This window comes from Corvus hawaiiensis, chromosome 3, assembly GCF_020740725.1.
Source record: "Corvus hawaiiensis isolate bCorHaw1 chromosome 3, bCorHaw1.pri.cur, whole genome shotgun sequence".
NCBI lineage: Eukaryota > Metazoa > Chordata > Aves > Passeriformes > Corvidae > Corvus > Corvus hawaiiensis.
Genome location: NC_063215.1, coordinates 31,263,797 through 31,278,018, shown reverse-complemented (window position 1 = coordinate 31,278,018; position 14,222 = coordinate 31,263,797). Strand labels below are relative to the sequence as shown.

The window sequence follows — 14,222 nt, the reverse complement described above, 5'->3', positions numbered from 1 at the left end:
TATTGGATCAATACTCCCCTCCTCATAAACCAAAAACAAAAAAACATTGAATTTTGTGACTCCAGGCCATGGATAAGGAACTCCTAAAATGTGGCATTTAAAATTCCTCTGCAGGTGAACACATTTAGAAAATTTGACAGATTTTTTTCTTATCCATTAAATTAATTAAGGGCAATATTGCAATATCTTTTTCAACACTCACCAGATTCATTTAAAATTTGAGAGCATTACAGGAACCCATATTCCACCAATGCAAATTTTAACTATGACTCAGCACTTCTCATTTCCATTAAATTTCCACCCCTGTAAGCCACTGATGACATTATCCCTCTTTATTTCTACTGTCCTTTTAGTATTACCACACTAGTTCAATATAATACATAAATTATTAGAGAACTTAAAATTTGCATTGCAATCTTTGCTAGAGAATTTTCCACAGTTTCATATTACTTTACAGTGTTCTCACTTGTATATTATTTGGAGTTTTGACTTTCAAACATTTGAACAATTCCACTGAAATAAATACCCATGCCAAGAAATTTAAAATTAAATCTAGTATGCTATAGATATGCCTCTCAGGTTTGAACAGCAATATGGCTTCTTTGATAGCCTTTCAATACAGAATGGTCTTATACACAATCTTTCCTTCAAAACTGGTCAAGGTACCTCTCCTCTTTGGACATCTTAATTCAGGAAACTTGTAGAAAATTACCCAAAGTTTTGCCTCTTCTCAAATTTGGTTGAAATGGGGCACTAGATTCAAAAGCTTCTGAAGGATAGAACACATATGTTTTATCAAAGTGTAATTATTTCAAATAAACTACTGTTCATTTGAAGAGAAATTATATTTTAGAAGACGTATATATATAAAAAAATGAGGTAATAACTTCTAATGAGGAAATTGATGATTAACAGATGAGTCTGCTGTCACCTACACATAACTGGGAAAATATATTTTGTCTCACAGGAAATTGAAAAAGGCAATCAAATTTCTCAAATTTAAAAATCTAATGACAGGTTTCCAATATTGTTTTGCAGACATTACTGACTGCCTTTAATTCAAATACATATTCCTTGTACAAAAGAGTTACTTGGGATACTGCTGTGCAAACAGAAACAATCTCTGCGCTGCTTAAAATAGACTGGGGTCACTTAATCTGCATCAATTTGTTAAGTCAGTCATTTCTTAAAAAAGGCTGAAAATTCAATTTCAACCATTTTAATAGCCTATATAACATACATGCTGGCAAAATAATCTTTAAAAAAAGAGATAGTAGGTGTTAGAAAATATAATTTATCTATAATGAAAAAAAAACCAAACCCAAACAAAAAGCAAGCCTCAAAACCTGCTCCCCAAACTGTATTATACGAATTATCTAAAATATCCATTCTGCAGTAATTTTCTGGTTTTTAATGCCCTCAAAAGTCCTTTCCTTGCACTGAATTGCTGTGCAAAATCCTGTGTCATTTCAGCCTGGAAAGATCTTTACCCAGTGGTTTAAGGTGGTGTTATTGGTATGAGGTATCTGAAGACATTAAATCTGAGAGACATCATATGAGATCAAGTCTGTGCCTTTTTGCTTGGAGACACCTTCTACATTGCAACCACTCTGTATTTATGGATGTGTATATCACAAAATAGGCATTTCTCAGTATCTTTCATTTTAGCAAATGGCATTATCATCAGATAAGTAGAGGCTGGAGTCAGACAAACTGAAGCACTTTGAAGTGGAAATTTAGACTTCTGTGCTTGTATGACACCCAGAAAAATGCAGCATATCCTGATTGAAGATCTCACAATATAAAACACATTCAATCTTCCTTAAGCAGTCCCACTTTATATTGTCTCTCAGGTTTTTTTCATCTAAACTGTGGATTGGTAAAAGTATTTTGGATCAGTGAGTTAATGTAAAAGCACGTATTTTATGCCTATTCTCATTTTACAGTCTAATCTTAGACATGTTGAGGCCATGAATGGAAGAATGGAACTGCCTTTCGAAACGTCCTGATATGTTCATAGCAGGAGCAACCACCCTTCATGAAGTCCCCCATGAAGAAAACAATGTGTGTGTCCAGCCAGACCTAACCATACCAGTATATGGTGCTGTGTCAAGAAAACTTTTTCACAAAACCTGTCTGCTACATTTTCTGATAGCAATCAAATACAAGAGCAAAATTAGCACTAACCTTCTGGATGCTTCTTTTCCACCGCCTTCGATATTCTGGACACAGTGAATGAAAACAGGGAGGAAAAAAGAGTTGATTACAAATACCAAAAGCAAACTCTATTAAATATTAGAAATCACAGAGATTTAGGTTTGAAAGTGTCGCAAAATGGGGATCTGTTGAGAAACAGAATTCAGTGTACCAAGATCAGCCCCAAAAGATATTTGGGTAACATTCTTCAAAAATTTTCCAACAGAAATGTTAAAGAAACAGTAATATAATAGAGCTTGTCTTGCTTTAGACAGAAGCCCTTCTTGAATATAGGTTTTGATAAAAAAAAAAAAACCTTCTTGCTCAAGTGAGAGCTGCTGCCTTTGTAACAGCTTTTTACAGACTGGAAGAGTTAATTGGTTTCCATTAAGAGATTCTTTATATCCGTAGATATATACATATACACCTCATTAAACACTAAATATTCTTCACTAAACACATACAGGTAAAGCATGAGTCAGGCACCTAAATGGGAGGCAGTGTTCTTCACTCTCCACTTCTACACTGCATTCTGCTCTCTCTTACAGGTTATTTTTTCTACCATGTTTGTATTTGTTGCTGTCCTCTGGATTCTCTTTAATGGTGTGTTGCCCTGTAGCAGCCCAGCTGATGCCACATAGATCACATACCTCCAGTGCTTTACATATGATATTTATTTAATGTACCACAGAATAACCTTTGGCTTTTCAACAATAGGATCATATTGTCAACCTAAATCAAATTTGCTGTCCGTGGTGCTGTTTCCTATTCTGTGTTGTCCCAACCTACTGAAGAGGAAGGTGGAAAAGGTATTATTCTGATACAGGGATCTGTGGGTGGGATGAGATATTGTGAAGAAGTGATACTGAGATGATAATATAAAATCAAAGCTAAATTAGAAGTTCAACTATTTACTTCATCAAAACCAGAAGTAGATACTATACTGGAGAAAAACTGCATATCTCATGCAGTGCTTAGTGTCAAAGGCTCTATACTCTCTCTGAATTGTATCTTTATGCACATTGGCATGAAACTACTTGTGAAGTTTTATTACCATATTGAATAATAGAGTTCAGAGCTGGTAGGAACCAAATGACATATCTAGTCCTAAGGCAGTGTCTATTATCTCTGACAGATATTTGTCTGACCAGCTCATAAACAACCAGTCCCAGTGCTTTCAATATGCCTGGCAAAAATAATGTAACAATAATATTTAGCCTCAAGTTTTCCTATGATTTAAGCCCATTTAATATTTTCCTACTCCCATTAGCCCACAGCACAGCTTAGTCTCTTTCTACTTTCAAATCTTTTACATATTTGATATTTGTCATGTCTCCCCAACACGTTTTTTATAGTAACACAGCACTGTTGACTCATGCTCAACCTAAGTACCACTGTCCATTCCTCATACTACATTTTAGATAAGAAATACCATCTAAATACAGTAGTACTTTGAAATTGTCCCAGAACTGCATCCTAATTTTCTCAGACTATTTTCCCACATCACTATTAAACCTCTCTTGGGTGTATTTCAGTCCTCCTACATTTGAATTTTCTGTAAACATAAAATAACTGTAATCAATATTGAGAAACATATCTCATGGATACCATATATCTGCAAGCCATTGCATACAGGATATTTTCTGCCATTTGAGATCAGTGTGAGACAAGAGTAGTCACACCAAGCACATTTATTCATAAATTAGAGACTGGAGAAGCGATTCATGTAAGCAACAGTATCCCTAAGCAATTCTAATTTATGTATCTTACATTTACAGAACATGGCAGAAATCCACACTTCCCCAGCTTTAATGGTATGCACATCCATATGCAAGCCTAGTCTTAACTATGCTCTCAAATCTCTTTTGTACAGGTGTTTAGGAATGTTGAATATTTTGTATTTTAGTAAAGTTTAAGTTTAATAATTAAGCCACTGTTTTCAAACACAATCCAGCTAATTTCTTTTTGCTTCAACCAAATTGGTAGATATATGTTCAAAAGACACAGTAACAAATCAGTAAGGCCTTTTCTGTATCTTCCCCAAACCAAGGTCCACTCCATGCTGCACAGTTTAAGGCTTCTCATCTCTCCAACCATACACACAAACTCAGCCATCTGAAAATGCGGTGTTTAGTCCTCAAATACAGCTTTTTAGTTTGCACTTACCCTTTACAAGTTTTCATATAATCATCCCAGAATGCTTTTACTTTTCATTCTGTGAGATAACCATGGAGATATGAAGGGGTTGATGTTTCTAAGCAAGGAGGAGTAAGGCAGTGCTCCAGTCTTTGTAGAAAAAGTAATCCAAAACTAATCCTGTTTATTGAAGCAATAGTTGTTCTACAGCCTTCACCAGTCAACATTGTTCAGAATTTTTAGCAGATTTTTTTTTCTTAATCTGGATGCAGTTCTAAGAAAAAAAAATCAGAGAAAAACGAACATTTAATTGTTGTGGACAATGAGCAACATGATCAGCTATGTCAGAAAAACTTCAACAGCAGCTTTGTGTGTTGTTCCCAGGCGTGTTAAAGTGAGCTAATTATAGCAACCCTTATGTATTCTCAGAACATGTGTTCATTCTTTATGAAATCGTGGGATATCTTAGTAGAGGGATTTCATGTAAATTACTTATGATTAATCCTGTGGCTTGGCTTGGCTTATGTCCACTCTCAGTGAAAAAACTTTAAACTTAAGTGGAAGCATGATGTGAAATATTAAAGAGAAATATTTATATATACATTCTCTTTCTATCTATGGATTTCAGACACGAGATAAAAGGTTTCTGTTGTTGATTATTTCAGCTCTCTTGGTACTACTGCAAAGCACTCACTGTTGAGCTTGAAGCTACAGCTTGGGGATTTCAAACTGACAGAGAAATGCTCCAAACTACCAGTCTGCTTTTGATTTGCCAAAAAGTCTTCTGAGCTAGCAACAGCAGTATGCTTCTGGTATGAAAAAGATCAAATATAATGAATCACACTCATCACCCTCTAGAGAAACAATTACATTGCTCTATTAAATAAAAGCAGTTTGTATGAGGTAATGATTTCAGGAGTCCACAACTGAGTCCTATCTATATTATGCATCACTTAAAGTTTTGCTCCAGGTAAAGGAGATGTTAGCTGACAGCACAGCCAAGTTTATATTCAAAACCAGCAAATTTCTCACAGTTCTTTATTAATGGATGCACTCCGATACAGAACTTGCAATGCTGTCCAGTCAGTTATCTTTAGAGTATGTTTAAAATGAAAATTAATTCAGTAGCTGCTCAAGTAATTTCCATTACCCTGTTTAATGCTCCCTATTATAGACAAATCTTCTTTATGGAACCATGCAGTGACAGATTGGCTTTCCTTGTTATCAGGTATCTAGCAAGTGAGCCTCATCATACAACTCTGGCGACTATAAATGATGTTCTTGTTCCCCTGGATACACCCTTGTGTCCTTTGCAATTTTACTTTCCTTTGTCTTTTATAAAGAAGAATTACCAAAGAACAGAATTTAAACTTATCCACCAGATTCAAGGTTGTTTATTGTCTTTGACGAACACATTCACTATTTCTTATGGCTACCATATCAAAGTGATTTTGTCACCTAAACTCCTTCACTGGGAGACGATTCCCAGGGTACAGCACTTATAGTCGTTGCTTGTCTTTTGTAACATGCCTGCTTTTCTTCCTGAAAGTCTGGAAACTCCTCCTCCTCCAGGTGCTAATGTAATATCCTATATTGTGCTTTCTCTCCAGGTGTGTAATGAAGATTAATCAAGGCTGATCTGCGGTCATGACTTCTCTTCATCCTTCCATCCATCCTGATTTTGTGCTTTATCCATAAACTTGGGCTTCCATATTAGATGAAAGAAAAATCCACAGATCTCAATTTACCACGACAATACATTCGTAAACTCTGTAGATGATTTTTCAAACTGTAGCAAATCAGTTAACACCCTGAATTCTGAAGCCCTGTACAATCTGCATAAAGCAATATATAACCAGTTATTATACTTTCAAAGCTACAGTAGGAGTGTAGTGCTTTAGGTAAAACAGCTGTCGACCAACAAAAAAATGTAACAATTCATTGCACTGTTTGATCCAAAGCACTGTGTTCTGATACTCTGAACGTAAGGGCAGGTGAGGAAGGCCTTACAGTGTCTGTGCCAGGCAGCAGTTCACTACTTGTGCCTTGCAGACACAGAGATCAGAGATTAGAATTGCTCAGGATTCAACCAGAGAGCACCCAAAATGAAAGCAAATTTTCTGAGAAAACCAAATGGATTTTGCTGACTATCCTGGACATACAGGGGGTGCTCTATTAATCAAGTCACAAGAAAATAGTTTAGAACTCAGCATACTACATAGACTACATAAACACCACTACATTATATGCTACTACATTAACATTCCTGAGCATACTGTATACATTAACCATGCAGCAGGCACTTCTGATGCACGTCTGACATTCAGAAATATATTCTCAATATATTCAGAAAAATATTCCACTCTGAGTTGACAAGGTATTACTAACCTAAGAATTATGATAGAAAACAAGGGGAGTATTCATGTTGCCTACTTCAACAGCCTACAAAACCAGACTAGGCTTCCTGCACTGTAAATATAAAGGGATAAGTAAATATCTCAGAGATTATTTCAGAGGATTCAAGCTAAGCAGCAGTGGAAGTCCTCTGGAGGGCAACCAGAGCACTACCTTCCTGCTTACCTTAGCTGCTCTAAATTGTTCCCTGGAGGTGTCAACTCTACTCTGCTGATTACAAACAGTGCCCAGACTCCCTATTTAGAAACCTAATTTGCTACCTAAAATCAAATGTGGTGAATAATTCCCGAAGACCTCAAATTTTCAAATTGGCCAAGTGATGGGTTTAAATTAAATATTAACAAGTTTAAAGCTCAATTTTTGTAACTTCTCCAAAAAAAGGTGCATCTGAAGCAGTCAACAATGAAGTTAATGCCCTGCAGACTGCAGATCTTCATGCTGTATTTAAGCAAATACATGCTAACAATCTGTTACACCCCGCCTAATGGATTTTACATCCCATACCACCAGTATAAATACAAAGCAATTTCAATACAAAGAAATTTCAATAATGGAAACTGATGCAGAATAAATATCATGCTCATCGTTTCATAGACCTGTGTAAAGTAAATAACACATATCCCTTTCCAGTGGGATTTTTAAGGTAAAAAGTACCTTCTTTTCCTCACCTTGACATTAATTTAACAAGAAATAAAGTCAACATACTTATAAAAGATACAGGAGGACAGCAGTGCAGGTCCATCTCTTTTTCAGCATATACTGTATGATCAGTGGTCATACAGACTTTTTCATAATGACTGCATACTTGAGCCTCTTTTCATTAAAAGAAAAAGACATCGGTACTGAGCTTTCTCTTGTATTAACTACCAGTTCAAAATTTAGCTATCTAGGGTAGGTTAGTCATCTAGGTCTCCCTCTGTCGTCAGTAGAGTGGCAGGTACTTCCAGAAGATGAGTCATCTCATCTATTTTAGACACATCTTAGAACTGTATGAATCACTCTGAAAATCCTTCTCCCCACAGTTACAGAGGAAGCCTAGACAACTATCTTAGCCAGGACACTTAACTTTTTGCCAGCTAAGGCAGGTGCCTGGTACTTGGTGTTCTTGCAGAAAGGATGTAAGTTTAAAAAGTGTTTCTTTGAATGTAGACATGTGTCAACTGATGGCAATATAGAATCATGTTCATGCTGAGCTACGAGACCATAACAGCATTAAATCAGTATTAGCCTGCCTTGTTACTGACCTTGAGGTGAAAAATTCCCTATCCCTCTGCCAACTTTTTGTGCTAACTAATTCACAGTTGAACACATTGATAAGGCAGGTGCAGCTGGGCAAATAGCCTAGCAAGCATCGAACCTATAAATTAGTGACTGGGCAGTAAATTTTTTCTAGCCAGTTCAGGTAGTCTTTAATCCCCATTGGTTAATATCACTTAATGGTTTTATATCATCCTGATTTAAATTTATACAAGAGTGCTTTCATACAAATTCCATTCAAAATATGCAGTTAGATTCAGAAAAGAATGAAGTATTATGACACTGCTATATATATATATATATATTTTCTTTTTTTTGCCCCACACTTCAAAATGGGCTAGAGAGGGAAAAGGAAATCTGCTAATTAAATTTTGAAGAGGTCAAAATAGTGTAACACACACCAAGCTCTAATTCAAAGACCATAGGAAGCAGAGCAATTCGGATTTGTCATCCTTTGACACAGACTGTAACAATGTAGTCAGAATTTTAAGAGAAACACGCATCTTTTTCATTCTTTCTCTCCCTCTAGGGTCACTGCACTGTGATCTATTTTTACACGGGAAATAAAAGGAGTTTCCATTGTTAAAACAAGTTGGATGCTCCCATATCTCATATTCGATCAGAGAGCATTTCAGAAAGGCTAGCGTCCTCCTTTCAATCAGCTTTGAAGCATTTCTACTGGTTATAGACAGCGTTCATCCACAAGATTATAATCATAAAAACTTCTATTTTTTAAAAAGTGGGTAAAAAATGTGACTTCCAATGACTTACAAAAAAATGGTATTGAAATTATTTCTTTAAAAATGCAAAAGCTAGAAAAGACATAAAAGCAGCAGAAAGATAATAGACCTAACCACATATCCTCAAAATTTTAGGGATACTGATGTTCAGATGTTAACTACTTTTTCTTCAAAATTCCTCTGCAGAAACAGCTCACCAAATATGATGAATCTAGTGCTATCTCATGTTCTTGAATTTTCCATCAACTTGAAATACCAATTCTGCATTGCCAGTTTTTTCACTAAGCCCACTGTACAACAAAGGAAATTTGGAGGAGGAGGGAAGGCAGGAGAGAGAAAGATGAAAAAAATGGAGGAAAGGAAAGGGCAGGGATGGCAGTTGCCTTGTATTTGACAATGTCTTCCTGATTACAGCAGGAGACAACTTTGCAAACCAAACACAAAGTATAGTTACAAGAACACAGATCACATTTCAACCTTGACATCCTAAGAAGGAACACAAGCTCCACCACCAATACTGAATCCCATGCACCGTCAAGGCTCACGGTTGTGCTACCTTAGGTCCACGCTGCAAACCTCCTTTCTAAATACTGGTCAGAGTTCAGCCCCGCTGTATGAAACATCCAATAGTTGTAGAAGACCACAATTCCTGGGAGTCTCCTCTCCTTCCTGTAACACTAGAAACTATCTGATATTCAAAACCAGGGGGTTTTTTGGCCTTACCTCAGCACTCTGTTCACAAAGCCTGTTCCAGTTCTCTGGACAAATGCGACACTCAAAACTAAGCTTTTAGTTTTGGATTGAAAATTTGCCCTTGAAAAAATAGCATCCATTGTCCTGAACATACATGCCAAGTAAGTTTTATTAGATGTGCAAACATTTGGGTGAAGAAATAAATCTCCTCTGCATAGCCCAATAAAACCCTGAATATAACTTCAGTGTGTGAATGCCCTTAGCAGATCTGTTTCATATTGTGTTAATTCATACCCAACTGAAGGTGGCTACTGAATGTAACAATATGCACGATGATTTATTTCAAAATTCCCTTAATAACACTTTGAGACTGTATTATGAAAAAATATTAAAATAAGGACTTAACACACAACATTAGAGGCTGTTCATAAGTGCATGAAGTAGCGAAAAAGGAGAATTAGTGGTTCATAAAATAATTTATTTGCAGTTTACAACTCCACCTAAATCTAGCCCCTTTAATACAAGGTACCATGTTTGTATTTGTCTCATTTCTTAACATGTATTTCAGTGCTGAAAACAGTAAAATGGTACCAACATTTTGAACACTACTCTCTTGATCTTTTCTTGAACATAGTACATTAAGTTCTCATTTTAAACCAGTCCTAATTACATTTTTGCTTATGTTTTTTTTCGCTAGTACTGCAATAGTTTTAGTCTCTTCAATGAAATACACTGTGAATCCATACCCATTCATTTATCTTTACGTAAAGATCAGATGGCAAATTGCCTCTTTCTGCAACCTTAGAATAACACCTAATCCTGAGTTTTCTTCCCATATGAGCTTGTTTAGGAATATGCTGGCACCAGCAACATGATCAAATCTTCAGGAAGATAACCAGATTTGCAGACACCTAGCAGTCCAGTGTGCATAAGTAAGCTGCATTTTTGCTTACTTGAAGGCAAACAAAATTTGCTGCTCTCAGCAGCTTTAGGAAGCTTCCCAGATAATGGTACCAAAATAAACAATATTCCCCACCTGTGATCAACACAAGTGACACGATGGAAATCTCTGGAATCACGGGTTCCCCATTCATATCACAATCAATTTGAAAGTGCTTTTTGCTTTCAGTATACTTGCATGGCTTACCCGAAGATCTCACACAAATTTCATCACCTGTTACATTGCATTTAGAGAGAACTGACAAATTCTCACCATAACAGATCTACGTCTATGCCTGGCAGACATCAATTGGCAATCTCATTTAGTATTCTCATTTTAAAATACACCTTTTTTCTTTTCCCTGCTTAATTTGTTTTCCCTGTCACCAGCCTTATGATTGACTTTTTTGATTTATACTGGAGAATATTCTGTTAGCATACTATTCATGGCCTACTCTCTACAGTATTCTTGCATTTTATAAATAATTTGATAAATATCTTAAAAATCCATCCTGAAATATGGCTTTTAGATGTATACGCAACAAAATAGGTTTTAGTTACTTTGTTAGAATTGGGGTGCTGACTTAGGGAGAGAAATAAAATAGGAGATCAAGTATTCAAAATAAAACCCCTTAGCTCCTGAAAATTCCCTTGTAGTTATTTTCACATCAAAAACTACAACCACTGTGATATCTTAACTGTAACCTTTTCCAACTACATTTTTTATCAATTATTATTACAGTATTACATATACTGTATGAGTTTATACTTAGGTGGAACTGAAGGGAAGGAAATGCAATTCCTTATTAAAAAACAAAACACAATATCTGCTCAAAACCAGTCTGGCAGCAGATAAGATATATGAAAAAAGCATAAAATTTTCTTAAGAAATAAATTGAGGAAGAACTTTGGAGAATAATCTTTCTAAACATGCCTTTGAATCTAGTTTTATGTACATGGCACATATTTTTTCTAAATATTTCTTAATGTTAATTACTGCATTAGGAGATACTTTTATTTGCTACATAAACCATTTGCATTTAACTTTATCACTTAAAATTTCATGGTTCTTTTACTGTTACATCTCAGCTTTTTACTTCACTAAAACCAAACATGATTCTAATAATACACCAAACATTTGAACTAAGCAAAACTATCACGTCTTTATTTTTCTTTCTAATGGCCACACATGGTCATTAAAATCCTCCTGATAATTGGGTAACTGCTATATGTAAGCATATCTGCAATATAATGCACATGCAGCAAACTTCCAAAGCTTAATTTTTTCCTGCCCACCTTTCTGCAAAAGTAAATACCTCCACAGGGTCACCTGCAGGTAATGATAATAACTCCTTGGAGCTGCATTTACTAAGTTTTTATGATCTGAACCCCATTACAAATCACGAGAGGGAATATCATATCTGATACAGGAGCCCTGTGATTCTCTCCAACACCTGGCAACTTGGTTATGTCTTTAAAAAGTTACTCAAAAGTAATTTTGTTAATTCCATGACTGTGTGTCCCAACTTAGTTTCATTTTTTCCTATTTCATCTCTCAAGTATGAAGAGCATCTCAGGTATTGTACATATACTTGGTATGGATTTGCCATGCTGATGTTCTTTTATTTCCTACATTCTGTGATATCCTGCATTTAGTGTTGCTAAAGGTCCATACATTGGAGTGATAAGAAGTCACAGAGAAAGGACAAAGTTGGACAGATGTTCATTTGTCTTTTGATTAATTTTCATTCTGTTTCCACATTGTGACAGGGAAATCCCCTATGAATTATTTTAAACTGTTTTGTGCTATCTTTTCTCCCAAAGGTGTTCCGCATATTGACAAAATCCACCTAAAAGCTTTAATGTGGATACTTCTATCACCCTCAGTAAGCCTGCACACATACAAAATTCTTAGAATTGTTACTTTGTTTCTGCTAAGGTGTATTATAAATTCTCCTGGAAATTCCTGGAGTGTTTAGAAGCTTTAATCCTTACCTCAAGCAATATTTAAGCAAACATCTTCTAATGCATCTTAAAAAGAAATTATGGTTTTGCCTAAAATATGGGCTAAGCTGAAATCTTCGTTTTAATTATAGCCTTTAGCATGTTAATTGTATATCATTAAAAACTAAGAGAACTGCATTTTTCCCTAACGTAATCAAAATATAAGACAAAATAAATTTGAGAGTTACATAAGAGAAATACTTCCTAATTTGGGGGTTTTAAATGCTGCAATTGTTGTGGTAGCTCTGAAGTTTGCAAGGTTTTTTGGCAAGAAGCATGGGATTGAACCAAAGCAATTGTAACCCCGAGGATGCCATTTTCTCTGAATGGATCAATCCAGAAGCCCCCTGCACTTGCTGGGAAGCTGTAAGCTTCTGTCAGACATTGAGACAAATTTTCCAACAAGCTCTTGTGTTATATGAAGATCAGCCAAAACAAGAATGTCTGTAAGAGTTTTACAGAGGGGATGTAAAGCTTGGGATAAACAGAGAATTGAAAATAATCTCAAAAAATTGAACTTGATCTGCCTTCTTTGAAGTTAAAGTGATTAGAATGGAGCAGAGTGGGATTTATAGACTTCACAGGCTGTGGGAGGGACTTCAAAAGCACAGAGGTGACAGAGGAACATATTTTTTCAGCTGTGCAGTGACAAAAATGCAACATGGTTTCAGGGTTCTTGCAACAACAGGAAGAATGGGAAAACAAAAAGTTCTAATTTTAGTTTCTGCCAGTCATCCATGTGTCAGCCTGGTTGTGTCCTACTCAGGACACTCACCTCAAATGCACCTTCAGCAGAGCATATGACTGATAAATACTGATAAAATCCAGTAAATACACAGGACAGAGAAACAGGAAACACCAGGACCATTTTTAAACTCTAGCTTTGAAAACTGGTCAAATGCATGATGTGCACAAACTAGGATGTGAACGGGGATTTCCCATGACCAGCACTGCATCCTATGCCACTCTCCCTTCTTCCCCAGCACACAGGCTTCTGAGAGTCGCTTGTGTCTGTTAGAACCATTCCATTGTGTACAAAATACTGAAATATTGGGAGCAGTAAGGCACTGTGAACTTCTTGTTTGGGACAATCTGCCATGGGAAAGACATCTAAGTTCTAGGGTTAAAACCTCCCCAAAGCAGGAAAATGAACCCATCTCCAATTTAATCTCACTTCTGAGCAGAAACGGAGAAAACACCATGGACACTGGTGAGTCTAGTGCCTCTTCCCAAGAAAATATTTCCGGCTGAACTATTCAACATACAACTCATTAATCAATTAGAATTGGTCACAATTGTGTTTCAGTGAATAACTCATCTACCATTTATTGTCCTGCTACTGCACATTTCACTGCTGATCTTACCTGAATGTAAGTTTAACTTTGCATAAAAAAATTAAACTCTCAGAGGAACTGTTTTTTCCAGCGCCCCTAAATGGTGGCACACTCTTTGCAATAAGAATATGGTAAGAAGTGGTTTACAGACTTAATCAAACTGTGCACATGAACGAAGTTATTCAACATGCATGAGTTTTTCCAGAGCGTGAGCATCCTAATGCCGCAGTGATCTCCATATGACAGTTCTGTCTAATATAAAAAGATTCAAGTTTGCAGACTTTGTGAACAGCATTCTGTTTCTGCATGCTTGACACTTGCTCAAGCAGCCTTAGCCTTGATCAACTCTGCATGCTCCTACAATCCAATCAATAAAATATAGAGCACTGCTTTCTGTGCTACATCATATTTTGAAGATTTTAAAATAGTTTATGGATAAAAACACAAGTTGCTACATAAAAACTTATTTTAAAAATAGATTTATTATAAATATGCATTAAAACGGTTA

At 36.0% G+C, this 14,222-nt stretch overlaps 1 long non-coding RNA gene across 1 annotated transcript; it reads left to right on the top strand.

The window, feature by feature from the left end:
- Window positions 1-2,919: 2,919 nt before the first annotated feature.
- LOC125322412 lies at window positions 2,920-10,110 on the top strand. The gene is made up of 3 exons (XR_007201984.1): window positions 2,920-3,005; window positions 4,998-5,144; window positions 5,943-10,110. It is a non-coding gene; the product is annotated as an uncharacterized LOC125322412 (long non-coding RNA).
- Window positions 10,111-14,222: the final 4,112 nt, after the last annotated feature.